At 32.4% G+C, this 14288-nt stretch overlaps 1 protein-coding gene across 1 annotated transcript in view; it reads right to left on the minus strand.

The window, feature by feature from the left end:
• Positions 1 to 14288, minus strand: part of LOC145259315 (CD151 antigen-like) — a 175074-nt gene that overhangs the window by 108403 nt on the left and 52383 nt on the right. The window lies entirely within an intron of this gene.

Consider the following 14288-nt stretch of genomic DNA (forward strand, 5'->3'; position numbering starts at 1 on the left):
AAGTAGGTTTATTGTCTGTCGCCTGAGGCACCCTTACTGGTGAATTCAAGTTTAATACCCATTTAGAGTGCATTTTTATATGGAAGGGAAGAGGACACCCCTACTAAATGTGGAAATCGGTTTTGTACTCTGTCAAATCAGAAAAGGTGGCTCTGAGTGGCACTTCTCCTAATGTGTTAAACGTGCGCTATCTTAGTGTGCGTTTGTCTCTTATGCAGCAGCGGCTGGTCTATAATACGTGTTCTAACATTTTTCTTCTCCTTTGCTTTAACAGCACTGCTGTGTACTTTTTGTTTTTTTCTATTATCTATTAACACGAATGTTACTTTATTTTATTTATCTTTAAAAATAGACCGCATCGAGAAATGTTTTTTGAGATCATTTATAGATTACAACCTCCGCTGAACATTGGAATTCCACACAAAAACTGAGATTCTATGTTTTTGATTTGTGTAAATACGTCGCAAGATATATACAAGAAAAATAAGAACAAATAAAAAAATAATTATTAGATAATTTCGAATGAGTGTTCAGTTTCAGTTTCATCTATAGATTTAATATAAAGTAATTCTGCATTTCTGAGCAATTTTAGCGTTAGAAAGCGGGTAACGAATTCATTTTTTATTACTTACCCTTCAAGTGGCTACCAGTTAAAGTTCGGATTAGGTTAAAACGACAAAAATGTTTCGAAAACTAATTTATTCTGCATTTGGCAAGAATTCGAAGCTGTAAAGGTGTGCATTATTAGAGTTTAAATGGGGAAACCTGTGACAGTAGAGGGCATCGTACTACCAAATTGAGAGAAAATAAAGACATTTGGCGGACATGATACTTATAACAACTTGACAGTTCTGCAACATTAGTAGTCAAGCTCTTGGCGATTCTCTTTATGCTGACTTAAAGCAACAGTAAAAATAGCTTATTCTTTTAGCATCTCCGAATAAAGCCTTCTAAGTTGGCCTACACAAGTGTCCTCGGTGTATCTCTATGCATTCCAGTAATGCATAATATGATAAATATGGCTTCTCTGCAATGTATTACCGTCAGTAAGTAGCGAGGAACTTTATCTTTCTCGCGGTTACTCAATTGATAGACAAAAGCATAAAAAGAATACATCGGATAGGTCTGCAAATCATGTATGTTTAGCAATGAGAACACATAACTGCTCTAGTTAATGGAGTGTTATGGACTATTTACAGGTCTATCATGCTACATATACAATCCACCTAAAGAAAAGCCATGATTATTTCACCATCAATTGGTTGTGGCGTGTGCACCTGTATTTTATCGGAAGGAAGACTACTGGAAAAGAGAAAGAAAGCTGTGTTTGGGTTTTATAGTATACATGCATATCCTAGTTTCGCGAATTGATACGTAAAACAAGAATCGCTACTGTTGCTTCTAAAACGTATAAGAATAGTAAAAAGTGGATGTGATGGATCAGTGTTTACTGTTTAGATAGTAGCCGTCGACATTCAAAAGTGATTTTAAATTTGGCGGATAGAAGGTAATTCTTGGCTAAAAAGATTAACTGCATGGACCAAATCTTTAATTTTTACCCTTACAATAAAAAAAGGAAATTCTGTTTTCTACTAATGAACTCAGGAAACTTTTTTGACGACAGAACGAAGAAAAAAGTGGTCAAATTTGGAGAAAATTAAAGAAAATAAAAACGGAAAAAAGATGGCATCAGAAATCCCTCATTCTATGACAAAGCGAAATGAGTATCCATTTGTGAATATGTATCCGTCCCGTAACACAAACGTCTGCCGGCGAATAAATGAAAGCAGAACTCAAATCTATTCCTTAATCAGACGTTTTTTTTTTTTTGTTTTTTTTTTCATTACTGTTTTGTATACCAATTTATACGTTTTTACATTTTTTTTTTTTTTTTTTTCTTTAACTTTTCAGTTTAGGACATTCAACTTTTAATTCCGTTCTTAACTCTTTCAATTTTACTATCGACTTATTAAAAAAAATCAAATTCAGGATTATTTTTAAATATCTAGATTTCTGTTTCACCGTTCAATAATAAAAGGAAAACAATAAAAAGCTGTGTCAGTTGTTGGTCCTATTTCTTAGGGCATCAGAAAAAAAAACATTTAAAAACCTACATTGAAAAGCAAATAGAACATCAATCATTCTCCGCCGTATGAAATGAATTAAACAAAAAATACTTCAGTCTAAATAAAAACAGAGGCATTTAACATACAGTCTTTAGTGCGACATGAGTGCATTAAAGATTTAATGTTATTTATTTTTCATTTAGTTCAGTATCATCTACCCATTAATAAAGAAAAAACGTATACTTTTTTGTATATAAATTATAATAACTCTGCGCCGCTACACAAAAAATTTTGAGTAAAAACGTGTAGAGGAACATTTAAGTTAGAAGTCAACGATGAGTATTTTACTTTAGGTCGGCAAAAATAATATAATTTACATATGACTAGGGATTGGAGCCCGGTCTTGCCCGGTCGTGAAATACGCTTAAATATATTTGAATTCATGCAACGTTTATATTTATTATTACAGAGTCAATTCTCTATGATATATATATATATATATATATATATATATATATATATATATATATATATATATATATATATATATATATATATATATATATAAACGGCCCTGGATATATGGTTACTATTTCCTGAAAATTTCAGTGTTATGTGACAAGTAGTTTAAAAGTTTATCGGTTAAATATTTACACACATAGACACACATACGTACTGCTTTATTTATATTGAAAAACATTACTGACGTAATTCTATAATTTTTATATGAAAATAGGTAACATCTGTGTTCATGTCATCTTTTTCGGTATGGGTACAATTATTATGAATAAATAATTCTACTCTTAATTTTAACAAACTTTTAATTTTACGAGTTAGCTTTAGTTTTTTCTGTTTTTTTAAAATTTTTTTATATAGATATACTTATGCATCCAACCCGTTACGCAAAAGTTTGTGGGTAAAAAATGTTTTTTTGTCTAAACACCGGACGAAACCAAGTCAAGTTAATAATATGAATATTATTACTACCATCGACGAAACATAATTTTTTTTCTTCATTTTTACTGTAGCTGAATCTTAGTGTATAGTGTAGAATCTTCTACTGTCTAGTTGAATATACTAAGTGAAACTTTATTATATCTCGGCAGTAGTCTTAGATGCTATTAAAACCTTGAACCGTTGAGTGGAAAGAGGGTCAAGTCTCCAGCAATTGAGAAGCTCTTGTAAATTGAACGCGGTTGATTGTTTGTTTAGAGGAAACAGCCTGGTCTCCTCATTAAAAAAAGAAAATGACAAATAACAAAGAAAGTTTTAAAAAATAAATAAATAAAATTTATAACGAAGAAAAAGTTTTAAACACTTATGTCTGTAGCAAATCGCTGCACGCACACAATAACAATAAATAGCCAATCCTAAGAACAATTGTCCTGAATCTGAAAAGCACAATGACCCCTCAAATTCCACCTATAGAATCGTACATAAAATTTACAATCGTTTCTACAATCCTACCTTTATTAATACAAATAAATTTCTGTCTATGCGTGATTTGTTCACTAAGTTTTACTCATGAATGTCCAACAGACCTTGTTTTATTAATGCTCAATACTGTAAGGATATTATTGTAATTATTTCATCTATAAGTATACCTTTTAATCGGTTTAAGACCCACTAAGTCATCAGACATTTTTTCCTGCTAGAGTTATATCAAAGATAATCATATAAAACAATCCAGGACTATTCTACAACAAATACAGTGCCAATAGATGATTGCGTTAGAGTCAGTAACAATTGCAAAATACGCCTTGTGTCGGTTGCATGTGTATTGTAAAAGATCGCATTCGGCTTTTTTCCGTTAGCATCAGAGAAAACCGATGCATCTGCAAATACCCCGTTCTCAGCCACTTTCTCAGCAATTATACTACATGTCTGCTGCTCAGCCACAGTCTCAGCAACTCTGCTATATCCACATATCACAGTTTCAATGTAAACAAATTTACAACATCCGGGCTTGTCAACCACAAAGATTATGTTGAATCCAGACTTTTCACAAGAGTAATCGACGTTCTTACATCCAGCATTCACAAGGACAGAGGCGGCGACTCTGCTGCATCCGGGCTTGTCAGCTTTCGGTGTAACGAATCTCTTACATTTTCTGCTTTTCAATTCTGGCTTTAGCAACACTGCTACATCCGGGCATCACAGCCAGGCTCTCAGCGAATCCGAGACAATAAATGCACAAAGGCACAATAACACGTGATTGTTGGCTCTCATATTCGTTCGGTTGCCATGGTTTTTAGAAGGAATTCTTGTGCACATTGCATGACAAAAATTTACTCATTTTCTTTTATTATTAGGATGGTCTTCTCAATCTCTGCGTCTCTGTGTGTTTCTCACCCATACGTAACTTTAATAAATACACATTTAATTAGGTTTTATTTGCTCCTATTAAATATTTGTTGAACTAAAAAATAAAATAAGGGAACATTAAAACGTATTTGAAAAAACTTATCAAGTATGTGTAAATATGACTATATTTTTAATGATTTTTCACTATCCATCATGCCTTAATAATTGTCACCGAGCAACGCCGAGTTAATATATGTTGGACTTAGTATTATTTGCTTCTACAGTTAGTATTGCCCGTTATCTCTCTCTGTCTGTATATATATATATATATATATATATATATATATATATATATATATATATATATATATATGTATATATATGTATGTATATATATATATATATATATATATATATATATATGTATGTATGTATACAGTGCCGGCACCAAGAAAATCCACACGTAATTTTTTCAAAAACTGCAAATTTAAGCTAAATTTAATGTAACTGTTTAAAGAACCTATACCTCATTTGATTCGCCTTTTATCCCTCAATAATTTTACTGTTCATATTTTACTTTTAATTGAAATATTCTAGTGTTCACAGCAATTTAAAAAAAAATAACTTTAAATTGAGGAGGCAAAAAGAAAGTCCGCAGCAACAAATTCGCTTAAAATCAACTTAAATTATCGCCCCTAAATCAGTTTAAAATATCCACCAACAGGCAAAAAAGCATGACTAATCGTAATTGATGTTGTTTCAGGTTATACAACGTAATATTTAGTCCATATGCCACGACTTTCTCTTAGTGATCGTCAGGAGCTCATTAATCGCCACATTTCTGGTTTATCATATCGATAAATCGGCCACAGATTGAAATGTGATGAGAAAAAGGTACAAAAGACTGTGCAAAAGCACAAAAACACCGGCATTGTTCGTAATGCCCATAAATCTGGTCGTACTAGAGTTGCTTCTAACAGGAAAGACAATGCTATCAAGATCCGCAGCCTAAGAAACAGATTTGAAACGGCTCCCCAAATCCAACAACAATGCAATCTTGTTAAAAAGTGCACTCTTTCTACTGTCAAGAACAGATTAAAGGCATTTAATTTGCGAAGATATGTTGCAAGACGCAAGCCAATGATTTCTGTAAAGAACAAAAATCGCCGTCTGAACTTCGTCAGATGCAATGAAGATCATGACTCTTTATATTGGTCAAAAGTGTTTTTTAAGGACGAAATCAAGTTCAATAGGCTAGGCAGTGATGGTAGCAGTACGTCCGTCGGAGGAAAGACGAAGAATTTAATCTTAGGTACTCAGTTTCAACGCTGCAGGGTGGTGGAGGGTCAGTTTTGGTGTGGAGCATTATTAGTACCAATGGTCTAGGGCCTATAGTTCGCTTGCAAGTTCGAATTAATTCGACCAAATCCATTAATATGTTTACTGAGCATTTTCTACCCTACTTTGATCGGAATTTTCATGATAATCCCATCTTCATGCAGGATAATGCTCCCATCCATATGGCTGGCAATGTCAAGAGGTTCCTGGAAGAGCATGATATTCCGTGTTTGAATTGGCCTGCACAATCACCAGACCTCAATCCTATCGAAAACGTATGGCATGACATCAAGTAACAGCTAAGCAATGATCAAATTTCAAATTTGAAAGAACTTTGGACAAAAAGAAAAGTGGGATGCCCTTTCCCCGAAGTATTGCTGCAGTTTAATTCAAGGAATTCCAAAAAAGATGGCAGGCTGTTAAATTGAAGAAGGGCTATACTATTAAATAATAACTAGTTCATTGTGTTCTTATTGTATTTGTGTTGCATGATTGTCCTAAAGTTACATTTAAATAACAATTTGTCATTGTGCGGACTTTCTTTTTGCCTCTTCAATTTGAAGTTATTTTTGGAAATCGATGTGAACACTAGAATAGTTCAATTAAAAGTCAAATATGAACAGGAAAAATTATAAAAGAATAAAAGGCCAATCCAATAAGGTATATTTGGTTTAAAGTTACATTAAATTTAGATTAAATTTAGTTTTTGAAAAAATTACAAGGGCGGACTTTCTTTTTGCAGCCATTATATATATATTTCACTTTTTCTAACTATCCAGGTATCCATCACTCCATACTACTTTCTCTATAGTCTTTTCATTTTAGTCAATAAGCATTGTTCACATTTTTTTATTCCAATATCAACCTTATTCTACAAGATTCAGCTAAAACTTAATATTGTTATAAATCATTTTTAGTTTATAAATCACCTGGCTCTTCCTTTATCTTCCTTTACTTTTTCCTACGTTTATCATTATCTCGAGATAAAAAATAATCAAATGTTTTTTAATAAAAATATTTTCATCTTAAATTGTTTTACAAAATCTGTTTTGTTTATTTTGCTCACGAGCATTCACACATACACACACACTATCTTCTCCAGCAAATCCACGTTTTAATCAATAATTAGAGAACTCTTGGTTTTGCCACTATTTAAGTCAGCTGTACTTTACCATAATAGCAGTGAAAATGTTGAAATGCCGTAAAAATTGGCAAAACATCAACTGAGGCTTATACGGTTAGCGATGCCGTAATCTGTTTATTTTTTTTCACTCAACCCTATGTCTAAAAAGCACAAAGATTTTTTATCATTTTTCTTTACTTGTTTAAATACATAAAAAAAACGTTTTCACGTGGGAAGATTGCTTTGACAGATATCTCAGCAGAGGCGACGAGATGGGATTGGAGAAGAAGAAGACCCCTAAAATTACTTACATCTTGCATCATGTTTTTACTTCAGATGTGCGTGTCACGGAAAAATGGGGAGGACCTTATTCTACTGCATTTTATTTGACCAGATACTTTTCACTGTAACTTACAACAGGTTGCTTTTGGGATCATATTGATTTATTATTGAACGACAATAAAACACACACACACACACACACACACACATATATATATATATATATATATATATATATATATATATATATATATATATATATATATATAATAGAATCCCGGGATACGGTAGCCATAGGATACGCTGGCCCTACAATACGGTTTCTTCCGGTTACGATGTGGAATACGATGTATTCCGGCCCCTGGTTACGGCATTTGCCACGCCTTACGGTGTTATTTATAATGTTGTCTGATTATTATATAATGTACTATATTTTGTTACTAATTTATAATGCCGTATCACGGGGTTCTACTATATATATATATATATATATATATATATATATATATATATATATATAGCATAAATTATTTTTTTAATGTTACGAATATGATTGATTAAATGTATGCGTGCATACATGTTTCAGTTTGAAATTTTTTCGAAATCCAACATCATGAAGTGATTATCTTTACTGACCCGAAGGCAGAAAAAAATAATTAACATGAAAGAAAATGATGTTGGAGTCCGAAAATATCTCAACTGAAACATGTACGCACCTATGTAGCCAATAATGTTTACATAAATAAACTCCTATCCTTACATCAACGCACTGATCCCCATCTGGCATCAATTGTGATGGATGGCTCTCGTCTGGGTGAGGCCCCGTGTTTTGACAAGCTTCTGGGTTTGACCTTTACTCCTGATCTGAAATGGAGCACCTACTTCAAGTCTGTTGCCATGGTCGCTGGAAAGATGGTGGGATCGTTCTACCGCTCCAGAAGATATCTCACTACTGATGCAATTTTCTATCTATATGAAAGCCAAGTACGTCCAAGGATGGAATACTGTTTCCATATCTGGACAGGAGCTGCTAAAAACAGCCTATCCTGCCTTGACAGAGTACAACATAGACTTCGTGGCTTAGTGGGGGATGCCCTTTTCTCTACCCTGCAACCTCTCTCCCACAGAAGAGACGTTGCGAGCTTATCCTTGTTTTATCGTTACTTCCATGGCAGGTGCTCATCTGAACTCCAATCTCTGGTCCCCCCTCGCCAATCTTTCACGAAAAACACCCGTCTAGCTGAATCCACTGTGAAAAATTTCCCCCACTCTTTATCTGTGCCTAAATCAAAACGCGGATTCCATGAACAAAGCTTCTTTCTTAGAAGTGCACGCCTGTGGAACTCTGTTCCGTCTGCCTGCTTCCCACCGGACTACAACTTGGATGTCTTCAAGTCCAATGTTAACAAATTCCTAATGAACCGCCCCCTTAAGTAAACAATTCATCAAATCTCCACACTAACGTAATGTACTTGCAATAACCCTTATCCCTGAGTGGCTTCCGGGCCTTGATAAGTGGTGATCACTGTGTAAAAAAAAAAATTATACTATAATGTAAAATTTATCTTATTTGCATAATCACTTGAAAAAGGAGCGTTAATTAATTTATTATTCATTTTCATGGTTTCATATTACATGATTGGTTTCATTTCACTATTACGCTGAATTCTATCATGCATAATTTCTGATGTGACGTTGTCAGTATGTGTGCGAAAATCTCTACCAAACTGTTTCTTAATATTTGATCTACAGAGTTGAAATTTTATATGTTGAGTACTTGGACCCGTAGCACACTTTCAATTTGGTTTCTAGCCAGCAGAAATTGCTGATAAGAGGTCAAAATTGAAAACAAACGGTTGATATTGGCACAAGTAGTCGACTAAACCTATTTACATGCACAAATCTACACTCATAGGTTTACACTGCTATATTTAAACGCTTTATATGCTTATGGGTGTAGTTCAGAGGCTAAGAAATCAGAATGGAGTTGTATTTTTTGGTTTCGAGGCTAGCTTATGACACAAAAGTCATATTTTAAAAATATACTTTTTATGTCATTGCTACATATTATGTACAATATAATAATCGATAGATAACTGGCTCTATAAAAATAAATATATTATCTGCATAGATGAAAATATAATATTTAAGCATATCTTACGTCCAGGCAAAGATAGAAAAAGTTCAACTCGGTTAAAAGGAGCAATTAAATAAACTAAATAAAAGATAATGTAAGTTACACATATCTTTATTATATCATCACCCAATAAGGAAAAATAATAGAAAACTTTCTTTAGGCCATCGCATTTTGAAGCTTAATGCTTCTCATCAGAAGAGGAGAGCCAACATTATACAAAATATAAATAAAAACATTCCTAACAACATTCAGATTAAAAATAAAGGAAGCATATACTAAGACATATAAAATGTAAATACAATGATAAAATATTAAAATATAAAAACAAAAGAAGGAATAAAACATACGTGAATAGGAATGGAAAAAATGAAAAAGGTAGTATCTAAGTAATAGTAATGAGAAAATAGGGATCAATGAAATATGAGGGGTCATTTAAATGAAAAGACTATAAAAGAAAGAAGAAGGGGGAAAATTAGTGGAAAATGTAAAAAAAGGAATTGAAATGGAAATAGAAAGTGCAGAAAAGAAATACGAAAATACATCAAAATAAAAGAAGAAAGCAAACTCTACGTATAATACAAATTAAGCCAAACAGTTTTAAACAGAAAATGAAGGAAGGAAAGAGAGAAAGGGTGGTATGCTTGAGAAAGCTGACATCCCAAATGATATTAAATTACGCCAAGCTTTCTTTAAATTGAGAGCATTTGAAAGAGATAAAGAATGGAATATAGGGAAAATTTAAAAATCTATATAATTTAATTTTTCTGTAAAAATCCAACAGAGTTATTAGAAAGAATAATATAAGAAGCTTCTATGCGAAACATTTATTTTATATTATTGTCTGAATTGTGAGTTAAATGTCTGGTTCCTATATTTGCATCATCCAGATTTGATCTAGACTGAAAGTGTCACATGCCAACACAATCAAACAACAGATGTTTCTACATACTACTTTACATACTAATACATATTTTGTTAGTTATCTTGTAACTATTTTTTCTTGTAATGCACAGCATCAATAACAATGAAAATATATTGTGTATATTTTTTAGTATTTCTAGTAGTAATAAATTTATTTTCGTATATGCGTAGGAAAGTCGAATTAAGGGTTTAATATGAAATTTTAAGTAATAGCCTATTTTTCTTTTTTAAAAGATGGTATCGTCCGATCGTGTAAAAGGCGATACAAAATGTTATCTTTTAAAAATGTTATCTTATGTTGCTGTTGTAAATGTGAAACTTGAAATAAAAGGCACTTTCTTGGCTTTCGAGCAAAAATCAAAGTTCTGTTCAAAAATAATACAATAATATCATGGAGAATTTGTTCGCACCCTAAATGCATAGAACGGAAATATGTCACAAACCTATAGAACTGTTTAGAGATAGACCCATATAACTGAACATTAACCTGTGGACTTATACAATCTTGTTTCTGATTTAACAAGGTTGCACAATTATATCGTCGTGTCTTTTTTCGTGCTAACTGTTAACTGAATGGAAATATGTTATCTATTTATGTAAGAGTTTTGGAGAAAGAATCAACATAAAGTGACATACTGTAAAAATACGTTAATCAGAGTATTTAGATAATTATATTTCAGTTTGAACAAACGTGATACAAATGTAAGCTTAGAGCTGCATTCGTATCGAATGTTCATAGATTTCAAATATTTTAAAACACAACAGCAATATACAAGATATGGAGCATATAAATCCCCCTCATTGCGTGAAAGCTGTGTGGAGGCATGACGGATTGTCCTCCAAATTTTCTTAATTGAATTTTAAAATGAAATGGGGCCAAGTGTTTTCATGTGTTTTAAAACTCGTTTATATACAGATGTTTCCGTTAACAACCCTGTAACGTTTCACTTTCACATTTTAGTATAGATTCCTTCCGTTCTTTTGCTGTAGCTTGAAAACTTAACCCATTCATTTAAACGGCCACATTTTATTTAGCGTCCGTTGAATATTGAGAAAGAAGAAGGAGAGCAAATTTCGTGTTTATGATGTCACGAGCGAGAAGTAAAATTTTTACTTCTTTTTACTGCACTACAGAATGCACATATCGCCGGAATTCCTAAGGCTCCCTCCAAAAGAACTTGGAGGGAAAGTTCGGTTTCGTGTACAGTAATATTCATTACTAATTAATGTTTAAGTTGTTTAATTGAGACGGAGAAAACGCAATGAAATGCCATGGAGACAGGGGAAAAATATCGACAATACAACAAAAATATGATAAATGCATTATATGATCACTTCTTTGATCACTGTATATGGTTTCAAGGCAATTATATATACACTGCTTTGTCTCAAACTATATAGTATAATGTATATAGTAAACTTAAAAAGGTAAAAACAATTATTGTATTATCTGCCGACTATCTCACGTTATTTGTTTTTTTTTCTATAAAAGTCCACTAAAATAATATATATATATATATATATATAGTTGTAGCATTCGTGTGTACAACTCCCCATCGTCAAATTAAAGAAATATATAAACCCGTTTTCGGTTATTTCTTGCAAAGGAGATTTGTGTGGATACTGCTCCTGGTCAAAGAAATATGTGATCGCGCTATAGATTATTTCTATTAAAGGAGACTACACTGAAATTTTATGCATGACTTATATATATATATATACATATATATATATATATATATATATATATATATATATATATAGTATTTTACAAACGTGTGTATATATATATATATATATATATATATATATATATACATAGTATTTTACAAACGAAATATGCACTAATGAGTTACATCATTTGCGTATTACATTAAAGAAAATTTATTTTAATAATTCACTCGATCTTATTAATTATTTCCTATAATAGAATCGTTTAAATTTTAATATTTAGAAATATTATTTAAAATTCATTTATTCAGTTTATTTTTCAATTTGTATTTGATTTAATTTATTTTCAATTATTAATATCACACTCGCGTTTAAACTTTGAGAGTTATTTTCCTTTAAGCTAATAATTCCAAAAGGTATAACTCTCATAGTTTAATTGTTTGAAGTCCGGAGGTAAATTTTTTATTTAAACTCTGAGAGTTACAATAAACTCGACGTTATCAAATGTTAGATTTGCTTTAATTTAGAAATATTCTTTAAAGCTGATTTATTATTTTTATTTATGATTTTATTATTTTGCGTTTAAAACCGGCGGTAATTTTTGCAAATTTATTTTCAATTGTTTTAATTTTAAGAAAGTTTTTTTTTTTAAACCATGTCTTTAGTAATTTTCTTATATTAAAGAAATTAAAGGGTTTGTTTCTTATGATCAAAATGTAAACATAGGTTTGAAACGAAAATAAACTATTTGATTTTTCAATAATGTGAATACAAAAATTTGCTGCGGCAATGTACGTCATAAGTATTTTTCAAAAACATTCTTTATGATAAAGTGATTAAAAAACTTCAAACAAATACCAATGATTTCATAAATTGATAAATTTATGACTTCTACTCCAAAATAAACCATGTTTTATATTTTAAACGCTGCTGCCCGGGGGTGGTAGGAAATATGGAAAAATAATTTTAAATAATATCCTCATTTACTTGCATTCCCAGGAGAGTAGAGTTAGTCAGACACAAGGTCCGATTTTAATGTGAGCTAAATCCAGCTTCCCAAAGAGAATACTCTAAATTGGGACAAGTCTAGAAGGATTACTCACTTACTGACTAGAATAAACAAGCAGAAGTGTACTATCAGAACAGATACTACACTTTTCAGGATATGATCTGTCTACAATTATTGCATGCATTATTTTCTTCGCTTTTGTTTCTAATAATTATAATATAGTATCAGGCATGATAAAAAACTTCGGGAGGAGGAGAAATGTGTACGTTTTATTGTCACAAGACACTCCTCCCATATATTATCGGCTCCTTTTTTATTAGAGACAGCTATTCACATGGATAATTTTTTTAAAGGAAAGGATTTTAGAAGAAAACCTCGAAGAACACAAAGTTGTCATAAGGGAAGACCAAAGGCCGATAGAAGAGCACCCACGGCGATTCAATGCTCCAACAACAAGGTATGAGATTAGAATGTTAATGGAGAACGAACTAACAGCAAACCGAGATATTTTCTTGCATTCTAAAATTAATACACTGAACAGGATACATCCTCTCTACGAGACTTTAATGTATCCTTTAATGTACCCCTATGGTTCTCCATCGTACGACATCAACTTGAAGGCATCCAATGGGCGAAAAGTTAGCAGTTTTATTCCTATCATTTGATGATTCGGCCTGGAAACTATTTTCTCCGGTACCGAAGACTGTTTCAAAATGACGTGTGGGTGTGTACTCCAAGATTAAAACAGAACGTTTACAGTTCCTGAGGTGGAAGCAACAGACCTTGAGAGCTGACAATTATGTCTACTTTAGGGATTCAGTTCTTAAGGAGGATGGGAATCCAGAACAGATTGATCAACGAATGGTACGTCTAGAAACTCACACAGGAAGCCCTCGATACATGTTTGAGTTGCTAGGGTCTTTAGACAGAAGCTAAAAAAGCTAATGAAATTTATTAAAAAAGGAAGATTTGGCAGGTTGAGAGCTTTCCGGTACAGCATTGAATACCAAAAGAGAGGATTGCCGCATGCAGGCCCCAGAGGACAAAGTTCTACCCGAATAAATGGAGCCCTGCATATTTGCAGGGATCCCTAGCAAAGAGAAACCCTTAACATTTGTGCAAAAGTGATGGCACACATGGTGCACGAACCTTGTGGACTAATGAATCCAATTTCCCCATGTATTATCGAACACAAATGCTCCAAAAAAGTACCCTAAATAATTTCTACAGTATACCGAGCAAGACCAATACTCTTATCCTAAGTACAAACAAAAAAAACACAGAAGATGGAGGCCAGACTAGTACAATAAATATGATAAAAAATGGTCAGTATCTTCCTCAAGAAATTACAAACCAGTGGATTGTTCCCTACAACAAGATCCTCTTTCAGCAGTTCAACGCTGACATTAATGCAGCAATTCGAAGCTTGACCCAAAG

Source organism: Euprymna scolopes, chromosome 34 (genome assembly GCF_053919585.1).
Source record: "Euprymna scolopes isolate OS-2025 chromosome 34, ASM5391958v1, whole genome shotgun sequence".
Lineage (NCBI taxonomy): Eukaryota > Metazoa > Mollusca > Cephalopoda > Sepiida > Sepiolidae > Euprymna > Euprymna scolopes.